Genomic DNA, 11,831 nt, shown 5'->3' with positions numbered 1-11,831 from the left:
CTATTCAGCCAGAGACTGGTGACTCTGGGGAATTCACTGCTACAGAAGGCTGTCGAGGCCAGGTCATTGAGTATATTTAAGAGTAAGACAGATAGGTTCTTGATTGTAAAAGGGATGAAGGGTTACAGATTGAAAGCTGGAGAATGGTGTTGAGAAGCTTAACAGTCATCATTGAATGGCAGAGCAGGCTCAATGGGCTCATTCCAAATGTATCCTGGAATTTGATCTTCTTATGATTTTTAAAGAGTAACATCCCAATATTGATGACTGGGAAATATCATGTTCCCTCCCTCCAGTCTCTGCAGCCATGTCCCCAATAATATAATCACACTGAAACTGAAAAGCAGTGCATGGTAGTTAATCACAGTTGATTGACATCGACAACATTAACAACATGACACTCACCTGCCCTCTCTGATCCTCGACTCACCATCTGAATTGTGTTTCACGTCATATTCTCTGTTTACGTATCCATGCCATTTGTCCATTATAATTCATGTTGTCAAAGACACACTTGCCTGTCAGATTATTGACGAGAAAAGTTCTCTCGAAATTTTACTGACATTATAATCACTGATTAGTAATGACAGGCTGTATGTTTCCATTTATAAACGGAGAAACTTGTTTATGTTCTGAAAATCCTTTGACATTTCTCCCATATCCAAGGAAGATTGAATGATTACACGCAATCAATCTACCATCTCCAATATTCCTTCCCTCAGCCACCCCCACATATCCCAAGCTGAATCCGAATCTGAGAACATTACATTGGAATGTTCAAACAATTGACAGGAGTTTATCCTCGGGTCTTCAGTGGCTTTCTCAGCCTTGGATATCCTCAGCATCACGGATCGAGGATATCCTTTGGATTATTCAAGGTGGTTACTATACCATCTTCGCCATAGTTGGTGTTCCTGGTAAGTCATTATATTTGTCGACTAAACCAGGTTGAACTGGATTTCTGCTCATGATATGTACATTTTGGAAAGTGCAAGTCAATATCTTCAGTTCCAAACAAAAATTCATTTCCTTATATATTATAACTATCAAACGACGATTTTTAAATTACTCACTGATATGCGAGAAGGAACCAGACTCTTCTCAAACTCCATAATCCATTTTGTCCTTCACAGATTTACATCTCTATGTCCTCTCCACTCACCAATCCTGTCCAATACCACCATCATGATATCCTAGTCTCGTCCTCAGTCTCAGTGCAACTTCTGAAGAAACTATTTGTGCCTTTGTTCAATCCGAATGCAACAGTTTCACGTTCCTTGTAATCACATGTCCGTCATTAAATAATTGATCTTGAGAATGTTTAACTTGTTCTCTGCACGTAAGGGAAGACAGTTTATGGTGGTCAATCCGTTGACTCATAATCTGTAGCCACAGAATAATGGCCTGTTGATATCTCATGAAGGAAATTGGGGAGTTTAAAAGTAACCATTATCATTTGTTATGAAAAACAATCTGCTTGCCTCAAGTCCTTTAGGGAAGTCAATGTGTCATGCTTACCTCGTCAGGCTTCCGGGTGACTTCTGTGATGAACACGTGGGTGTACTGTACCTTTGAGAGAAAGAAAACCAACAATAACTACCTGACAGCACCAAAAGTTCTGAAAATGGATATAATGTATCATTTGGTCGAACAACCCGATTAGCTCATTGTGTTGAAACAAATTCAGCAAAACATTTTAAAATATACCCCAAAATACCAACCTTCAATCAAGTATTAATTTGTTATATTGGCAATCTTAACAGCCAATGATACAATCCAATAGTTTGGCGGTGCAAGACCATGGAAAATTGAACAGTTTAGAGGAGAACTGCCAAGCTGCCATCATGCAAATACAGCCTGAAAAATAGCTCTCCTTCGGGTACCCTTATTGATTAGTAACTAGTGAAGTAGAGTCCCCAAGAAGAAAAGAAGACAGGAATATGGAGAAGAATCGAAAGCTTCTTGGTTTTGAGATAAGAAATTTTGTTTTGTAAATATTGACTAGGAGTCTTATCGGCCTAGGATTGTGAAGGGGGAAGGTCAAAGACAGGTTAGCGGAAGAAGTTGTAAATAGTTGTTCATTTATTATTCTCTGTTATACTTTAAGGAATAAAGATATTAATTTTTACTTTAAATAGATTTGGACTCTAGAATTATCACCGATTACAGCATGGGATAAATCTTTTCTCCGTTGTTGGTTTTAATTAAGCATGAAGATTTATCATGTGTTGTAACACTACAAACCCACAGCAAAGTGTTTTACTCTTTATGGTACTGTGGAACAACTGAACCAGCCACTCAGTTCAAGATCTGCACAACATGCTGCACTGGCCAGAGCTTCATACATCCTGTGAGAGAAGAATAAACGTAAAGATAGCTCCGTTTCTCTGCCCGTTTTCTGTATTGCTGCATCTCATTTCCATTCAGGTACGTAATCATCCCCTATTTTAGGTGCATTCAATCTCATTGAAATTCTCCCTGAGAGTGATGCATGTCTACATAGGTATCTCTGGTGCTGACTTTATTGATGCTGACGTACAGATGTAAGGGAATTATACAGTTGACAGAGCGAGAAGACTAAGTTTTGACACATTCTGGGGACGTGGATGAAGAAAGACAAAGGCATTCTGTGGCAGGAGTAAAATGACTGAAATCGAATCTCGTTGTGAACATTTATATGCTCAGAGTCAATATTATATGTGTGTGTGTGTGTGTGTGTGTGTGTGTGTGTGTGTGTGTGTGTGTGTGTGTGTGTGTGTGTGTGTGTGTGTGCATTGCAATCATAGAATCACAGAGTCATAGAGATGTACAGCATGGAAGCAGACACTTCAGTCCACCCACTCCATGCCCCCAGATTTCCCAACCCAATCTCCTCCCACCTGCCAGCACCCAGCCCATATCCCTTCAAACCCTTCTTATTCATATACCCATCCATATGCCTCTTAGATGTTGCAATTGCATCAGCCTCCACCAAATCCTCTGGCAGCTCATTCCATACACGTATCACCCACTGCGTGAAAAAGGTTGCCCTTTAGGTCTCTTTGATATCTTCCCCCTCTCACCCTAAACCTATGCCCTCTAGTTCTGCACTCCCCGACCCCAGGGAAAGATTTTGCTTATTTATCCTATCCATGACCCTCATAATTTAGTGAACATTTATAAGGTCACCCCTCAGCCTCCGACGCTCCAGGGAAAATAGCTCCAGCCTGTTCAGCCTCTCCCTATAGCTCAAATCCTCTAGTCCTTGTAAATCTTTTCTAAACCTTTTCAAGTTTCACGACATCTTTCCGAAAGGACGGAGACCAGAATTGCCCGCAATATTCCAACAGTGGCCTAATGAATGTCCTGTCCTGCTGCAACATGACATCCCAACTCCTGTAGTCAATACTATGACCAATAAGGGAAAGCATACCAAACACCTTCTTCACTATCCTTTCTATCTGCTACTAATAGAAGAAGATTAGGAGATCTAACATGAATCCATCTTTGTATATTGATAGATCATTTTACTAAAGGTGGAGTTGTGAGGATCCTATCACTATAAAAAGGTTATTTTCTCTTGTTTTTTTTTAAGAGAGGTTTTAAAGACAGAGGTGCGAAACTGCTGTCTGAAAACAGTTTACGTAAATAACTGAGGAGGCCTTTAGGTTTTATTAAAACGGTGATAACAATGGAAGGGCAGTGGCCAGCTCTCCCAGACCAGGGTTTCTCTTTTTTTTTGCTGCTGTATTCAGAAGCTGTTGGAGATCCCATCAGGGTTCGAAGTTTCAATAAATGATCCCCAGCTGCTTTTCTCTCTGAGATGGTTGTTGATGTTGATTTTTCCTGGATCAAAAAACTGCATGTAAGAATCTGTATTTGAATTTATCTTTGTGCCAAGCAGTGTATACCAAGAAGGTACGGTATCTATTGTTTGTGTAACTGTTCCAACATATAAGCTCTCCCAAAATTTTCTTTGATTGTATTTTAACTAAAGAATTTGAATAGATAATATTTGGCTTAATGTTGAGTGCTTTGACCAGTCACAACATATCTGGAAAACGCACTTCACGTCTCTCTTTCAAATAAGGAAAGGTTTGGGTCTAAGCGGCCTTCTTAAAGTATTTTGTGGGGATCTGGTCTGGTCCACAATATTTGTAGCCGAAGGGTTTCTGACTGACTCCTGTTGTTGAAACGTTAGTGGAGTTGCTGGGGATGGTTTGCTGGGGCTTGTGCTGTGAGCTGCCTCAGACATTCAGTGAGACTGGAGGATTTGGTGACCCAACTTTGGATGGAGCATGGGGCCTATGGTAACAGCATCTGGGTGTGTAACATGAACACCAAATGGAACAGAGGCTGCAGACAGGGGAAGCTCTGAAACCACGGAGTGAGTGTGTGTTGGGAAAGGGATCTGCTGTATCCACTCCAGGTTTTCCAGGAACAGCTTCCCAAGTTACACTTAACCCAGGAGCAGAGTATGAGGGGATCTGGACTGAACACGGATCTGGTCACAGAGCGGTGTCACCTTCTTCAACACGATCTTCAGCTTCACGCCAGGGGGAAGACGGGGCTGCCGGTGGCTATTAGGGTCACAGTTTCATTCAGCCTCTGTGATCCGAAACTTTCCAGGCCGGAGTCGGTGACAGCTCCGTCTTCTCCCAGTATCTCAACATCAATGTCACCATTCGCTGATGGAGGATGTATATGGTGGATGAGATTAATACATTCCCTCTCCCTCAGCGGGAAGCTGCCAGGTGTATGCTTATTTTCCCAGTATAGTGAGATTCCCGAAAGTGTACATGGTATCTGCAGAGTAGCCATTACATGGGGAGAGGTAGAGGAACTGAAGGAGCTCTCACTCTATTAATGTTACAGGTTGTTCATGTACAGTATATTATGTTGGTGAATACCCCTGTCCTGAAAGCAGCCATTGTTCCTTCATTCAGAAGCAGGCAGCCATTCCCATCGTCTACGGGTCTCCATGTAGAAAGGAATAATTGTATCTTGGATAAAGGCCTTCCCCTTACTACACGTTTCAAAACACCATCCCCACCACCAACCAACCACATCAAAAGTATTCCATGTGTACAGAGAGCAATGGGGTCACTCGGATTGTCAATGAGCAGACCATCAGGGATGGAGAAAAACCTTCCATGTCTGAACGGGTCTCCGTGAACCCCCCAGTACACAGTATCACGAAGTCCTGTAATCCCTCTCCATTTCAATAACATACTGCCTTCCATTATTCCTGTAAATGAGATTACAGGTTATATTATGTTGTATTCCACCTGCCAGATTATTATCCATTGTCTTTAACTTTCTGTACCTATGTGCAGACACTCCACCCTCTCTTGATAATTTAATCTCTTGCATATCCAAGCAACATCACCAAACTCAGTATATGTATATCTGTTCCAACCTCCTGATCATTGATGTAGATTGTAAATAGTTGAGGTCCCCGCACTAGTCACTGTGTGACTCCACTGGTGACGTTCTGACAAACTGATTAAGACTGACTTATCCAGAGAGCCTGCTTCCTGTTTGATAGACAGTCCTCCCTCTATACTGTGTAACACGGTCGAAAGGCTGAGTATGGACGAGGAGCATCAGTCAGGCATCCAACCCCTCAAACCTGCTCCGCCATTGAATACAATCATGGCTGATGTTATGTTCCACTTTCCTGATAACTCTCCATCCTAAGACACCTTTTTTTGCAGGTATCAGTTGAGGGAACTATCTCTGAGCTCCTTCCAATATAACAATACACTTTCTTCATTGAGTAGAAAAATTCTTTACACACTACTCCAATGTGATCTCACTAAGATCCTGTACAGAGGCAGCAAAAACATTACCAGGCTGCTGAAAGGTTCCCATCCATTTTAGAGCAGTCTCAGCTCTCTAGGGTAATACACAGCATTGTTTAAAATCATTGTCCTTCTCTACTCCACATGCATAACGGGAGATCTAGAGAAAATCTCACAATAATGCTTGAGAAGAGCATGAATAACGTGGCGAGATGACCTCTAACATTAATTTTATTTAGAATCTGACCATTGGGGAGGTGCCAGAGTGCTGGAGAACGATTAATACGGTCCCACTTCACAGTAATCATGATTTGGAAATGCTGGTGTTGGACTGGGGTGTCCAAAGTTAAAAATCACACAACACCAGGTTATAGTCCGACAGGTTTAATTGGAAGCACACTAGCTTTCGGAGCGCCACTCCTTCATCAGGTGATTGTGGGGGACAAAATTGTAAGGCACAGAATTTATAGCAAAAAATTACAGTATGATGCAACTGAAGCTACACATTGAAAATTACCTTGATTGTCTGCTGAGTCTTTCATCTATTCGAATACCATGATAATTTTGCTTCTTCCGTGTGTAAATCAAAAAACCATATTTTAAAAGTTGCATTCTCAGGTTAACTGTAACAATTGGGTTAGTTACACAATATGTCGAAGGTGTTAGCGCCCTGTGTTCTCTGTCTATGCCATGCTTTTAGATCGATTCTAACCTAAATAGTCAAATAACAGAGTTTTACTGTATTCCTGCAGTTTTTGAGCAAAGTACAATGTAACAGTGCAAGTACAAATTCACCCCACAAAATATTTGTGCGCATGTGGGTCTTTGTCTGTCTGTGCGTGGTGTTTTTGTCTTGGTTGGGGGTTGTGAGTGTGAGAGGGTGTGTATATGTGTGTGTAGTGATGTAGGGTGTTTTAAGTCTGTGAGGGGGTGCATATGTGAGCATGGGAGTGTCTGGGGTGGGGGTTTGCGAGTGTCTGTGAGAGACAAGGTATATGTGCCTGCATGAGTGTAGAGTGGTCTAAGTCTCTGAGAGCATTCATGTGTGAGTATGGGAGTGTGTGTGTCTGTAAGGTTGTGTGCGAGTGTCAGTGTGCGTGTCTGTGCATATATGCGTCCATGTGTATGTGTGTGTACAGGAGTGACTCTGTGTGTGTGTGTGTGTGTGCGTGCATGCGTGTAGGTGTGTCTGTGCGTGTATATAGTGCAATGGTGGTCACCTGTAGTATGACATGAACCCAAGGGCCTGGTTGAGGCCCTCCCTATGGGTACTGATCTTAGCTATCAGCCCCTGTTTGGCCACTTCTCGCTATTGCCAGTCCCGAAGTCTGCCTTGGAGGATGGTCACCCGAAGGTCCGAGGTCGAATGTCCTGTACCACAGAAGTGTCCCCAACTGGGAGACAACACTTCTCTCTGTTGATTGTTGTGTGGAGCCCATTCATCCTTTGCCGTAGCCTTTGCTCGGTTTCCCCAATGTAGCATACCTCCGGGCGCCCTTGCTTGCAACGTATAAGATCGACAATGTTGGCTGAGTCACATGAGTACCTTCCACGTACATAGTGGGAGGTGTCCTCACATGTAATGGTGATAACCATGTCCACACTCTGACACGTCTTGCAGCGCCTACCATGACAGGGTTGTATGAAGTTGTCCTGAGAGCTGGGCAGCTTGCTACGAACAATGATCTGTTTGAGGTTTGGCAGTTGTTTAAAGGGAAGTAGTGGAGGTGTGGGGAAGGTCTTGGCGAGGTGCTCAACCTCATTGATAATGTGTTGCAGGTCACGAAGAACATGGCATAGTTTTTCAGCTCCTGGGAAGTACCGAACAATGAAGGGTACCCTGTCGGTTGCCCCAGCAAGGTACCACAATGACTTCCTTAGGAGATAGACATGTGCTGCAACCGACAGGGTACCCTTCGTTGTTCAGTACTTCCCAGGAGCTGAAAATCTGCACCATGTACTTGGTGACCTGCAACTCAATATCAATGAGGATGAGCACCCCGACAAGACCTTCCCATACCTCCACTGCTTGCCTTTTAACAACCGCCAAACCTCAAACAGATCATTGTTCAGAGCACATTGCCCGACTCTCAGGACAACTCCATACAACCCTGTCAAGGTAGGCGCTGCAAGATGTGTCAGAGGTCGGAGATGGATACCACCATTACACATGGGGATACCTACCACTATGTACGTGGCAGGTTCTCATGTGACTCAGCCAACGTTGTGTATCATATACTTAGCAGGCAAGTATGCCCTGAATCATGGTATATTGGGGAAACCGAACAAAGGCCATGGAAATGGATGAATTGGCACCGCACAACAATCAACAGACAGGAGTGTTGCCTCGCAGTTGGGGAACACATCAGTGGTCCAGGACATTTGACCTCGGACCTTCAGGTGACCATCCTCCAAGCTGAACTTCGGGACAGACAACAGGGAAAGGTGGCCGAGCAGAGGCTGATAGTTAAGTTCCATATCCATAACGAGGGCATCAACCTGCACCTTAGGTTCATGTCACACTACAGGTGACGACCATTGCACTATATACACATCTACACACAGACACGTCTACACTTACACACACACACTATACAAACACAGAGCCACTCCTATACACATATATACACACGGAAGGCACACACACACACTCTTACAGACATACACCCTCCCACACTCACTCATGCATCCTCTCAGAGACATAGGCCACTCTACACTCATGCGCGCACATATACCCTCTCTCTCACAGACACACACAACCCCCCAGCCCAGACACACACACACACACACACACACACTCCCACACTCACACCTACACCCCTCACAGACTTAAGGCACTCTACACTCACTACACACATATACACTCTCTCTCACACTCACAACCTCCAACCCAGACAGACACACAAACAGACTGACACAAAGATCCACAAGCACACATATATTTTGTGGGGTGAATTTGTAATTGCAGAGTACATTATACTTTGCTCAAAAACTGCATGAATTAATGTAAAACTCTGTTATCTCACTTTTTAGATTAGAATCGTCTAAACATCATGGCATAGACAGAGCGCTAACACCTTTGACATATTGTCTAGCTAACACCAATTGTTACATTTAACCTGAGGAAGCAACTTTTTTTTTACAAAAAGTTGTTTTTGATTTACACAGGAAAGAAGTGAAACTATCATGGTTTTCGAACAGATGAAAGACTCAATACATGGTCAAAGTAATTTTCAATGTATAATTTCAGTTACATCTCTCTGCAAATTTTTGCTATAAATTCTGTGCCTTACAATTGTGTCCTCCACAATCACCTGATGAAGGAGCGACGCTCCAAAAGCTAGTGTGCTTCCAGTTAAACCTGTTGGATTATAACCTGATGTTGTGTGATTTATAACTTCACAGTATGGTTGGTAGAGATAGACCAGGGAAGTATAGTTGAACGAGTATTAATTCACAGTTAAGGAAACTACTGGAGAAAACACGGAAGGATAAAATTGAACTCCAATCATAGTAGCAAGATCGGATCAGGGATAATCATCATGATTTTATCATAAGGAAGTCAAATCTAATGAATTTGATTGAATTAGTTTGAGGAGGTCGTTTATTTAGTATTGCAGCAAGGCCTTTGACAAAGCCCCATATGGGAAACTTTAAAATAAAGTAAAATCTCATGGAATCAAGGGTAATGTGACAAGTTACAACGAAAAGTTTCTTAGTGTCAGGGGTCAGAGGGTGGTGGGATAATGCAGTTTGTGTGACTGGAGACCAGTGTCCCCTGGTGTACCACAGGGATAAGTGCTGTTTCCCTTATTATTTGTGGTTTTCATAAATGGTGCAGATATGAATGAAGGGGTTGGGTGAAAGGGGTGGGGATTGTGATAAGCAAGTTTGTGTTTGCCTGGTTGATTGGCAATGAGGAGAAAGGTCTTATGTTACAGAAAGATACAGATGGAATGGTCAGATAGTCAGATCAATGGCAGATGGAACGTAACCCTGATAAATATGAGGTGATGCACAGTGGAAGAAGGAACCAGACAGGGGAGTAATCAATGAATGGCAGCACATTGAGAAGCTCAGTTCGTTCTTCTCCACACATCACTGAATGGGACTGAGCAGGGTAATGGACTAGCTAAGAACTGGACCTTGGGTGTAGCGTTAATCAATCGGGGTGTAGATTATAAGAACTATACACAGCATTGGTTAGGCCAAGATGGAATACTCTATGTAGCTCTGGAAGCCACTTAAAAGGAAGGGCATGGTTGTACTGGATGGTATGCAGAGGAGATTCACCAGGATGTTCCCTGGGATGGAGCATATCGCTATGGAGAGAAACTGGATAAGCTCGGGTTGTTTACATTGGAGCAGAGAAGGCTGAGGGGGATGTGATTCAGAAGGCAACGATTATGAGAAGCATGGACGTGGGCGGATAAACAGCAGCTGTTCCTTTTAGTCAGAGAGTTGAGAACAAGCGAGAACACTTTTAAAGTGAAGGGTTTGAGAATTAGAGAGAATTTGAGGTTTGTTCTTTGCCCAGAAGCTGTTAGGGTCTGGAATTCACTTCCTGAGAGCGGAGGTATCACAGGTAGCCTCACAACCATCAAAAAGTACTTGGACGAGCACTTGGAAGTGTTATAACATTTCCTGCTATGGGCCTGTTGTTGGAAAGTGGGACTAATATAGATCGCCCCGTAATTCTGTTGGTCTATACTCCTGTGAATATATGGTGTGGAAGGTCAATTATTGAGTAGCAAAAGGCAGGATTTGATGGGTTTTTGAAGAGTATATTCACAAGGTTATAAGAGTGAACTCTAATAGCTCGACAAATCATGTCAATGTGAGAAGTGTGAGAAAACAAGTGCAGTTTTCTTACATTATGAAACCAGAGAATGGGCAATAGGGAACAGGGAAATGGCAAAACTATGAAACAGCTACTTCAGTTCTGTCTTCACCGAACTTTGTAACAATACGAGGAGAAGCAAGTCGGGTGTGGAAAAAGGTACTAGTACATGGAACATAGAACATAGTAAATAAAAAATTTAGAAGAAATTATTGGGACTGAAATTAATGGTCACAGACAACAGTAACACGGATTTATGAAATGGGGATTATGTTTGAGAAACGGTCTGGGAGACAATCATTTGGATTTTCAGGGAAGTTTTAGTAAAGCTAGTTTGCAAAATAAAATCTGAGTAAATTGGGGCGAATATATGACCATGTTTCTAGAATGGGACAGCTGGCAGGAAGCAGTAAATAGAAACAAACAGGCTTGTCAATCAACAGCCTGGCATTGTCTCTAAGATATGATTCTGTGAGTATGACTATTTCCCAGACACCCTATCACCTTCCCTGGATATCCGTGGGCGGCACGGTGGCACAGTGGTTAGCACTGCTGCCTCACAGCGCCTGAGACCCGGGTTCAATTCCCGACTCAGGCGACAGACTGTGTGGAGTTTGCACGTTCTCCCCGTGTGTGCGTGGGTTTCCTCCGGGTGCTCCGGTTTCCTCCCACATTCCAAAGATGTGCGGGTCAGATGAATTGGCCATGCTAAATTGCCCGTAGTGTTAGGTAAGGTGTAAACGTAGGGGTATGAGTGGGTAGGGGTATGGGTGAGTTGCGCTTCGGCGGGTCGGTGTGGACTTGTTGGGCCGAAGGGCCTGTTTCCACACTGTAAGTAATCTAACCTAATCTCCTGTCTCACCAGCAGAACAGACAGAGAAGAGCCAGGGAATTCCTAGAGGTATGGCACTCATCCACAGATTCAATCAATAAGCACATTCACTGGACCCAATATACCGGCCAGTGTAGCGGACAGCTGGAACTGACAACCGGAAGTCGCAGGTACAAATCACTATAAATGCCGAGGAAACATCACAGAAGCGCTTCACAGGAGGCTCCCAAGCACTGAGGATGTCACCTAGACATGGGACGAAACGTCTGCAACACAAATTCCCAGCTCGGTGAACAGGACCACAACAACGAGCACCCGAGCTACAAATCTTCTCCCAAACTTTGAATTAGTTATTATTAATAGTTATTAGAATTAG

This window comes from Hemiscyllium ocellatum, unplaced genomic scaffold, assembly GCF_020745735.1.
Source record: "Hemiscyllium ocellatum isolate sHemOce1 unplaced genomic scaffold, sHemOce1.pat.X.cur. scaffold_475_pat_ctg1, whole genome shotgun sequence".
Classification (NCBI taxonomy): Eukaryota; Metazoa; Chordata; class Chondrichthyes; order Orectolobiformes; family Hemiscylliidae; genus Hemiscyllium; species Hemiscyllium ocellatum.
The sequence above is the reverse complement of the archived record's forward strand: the minus strand, read 5'-3'. Positions refer to the sequence as shown.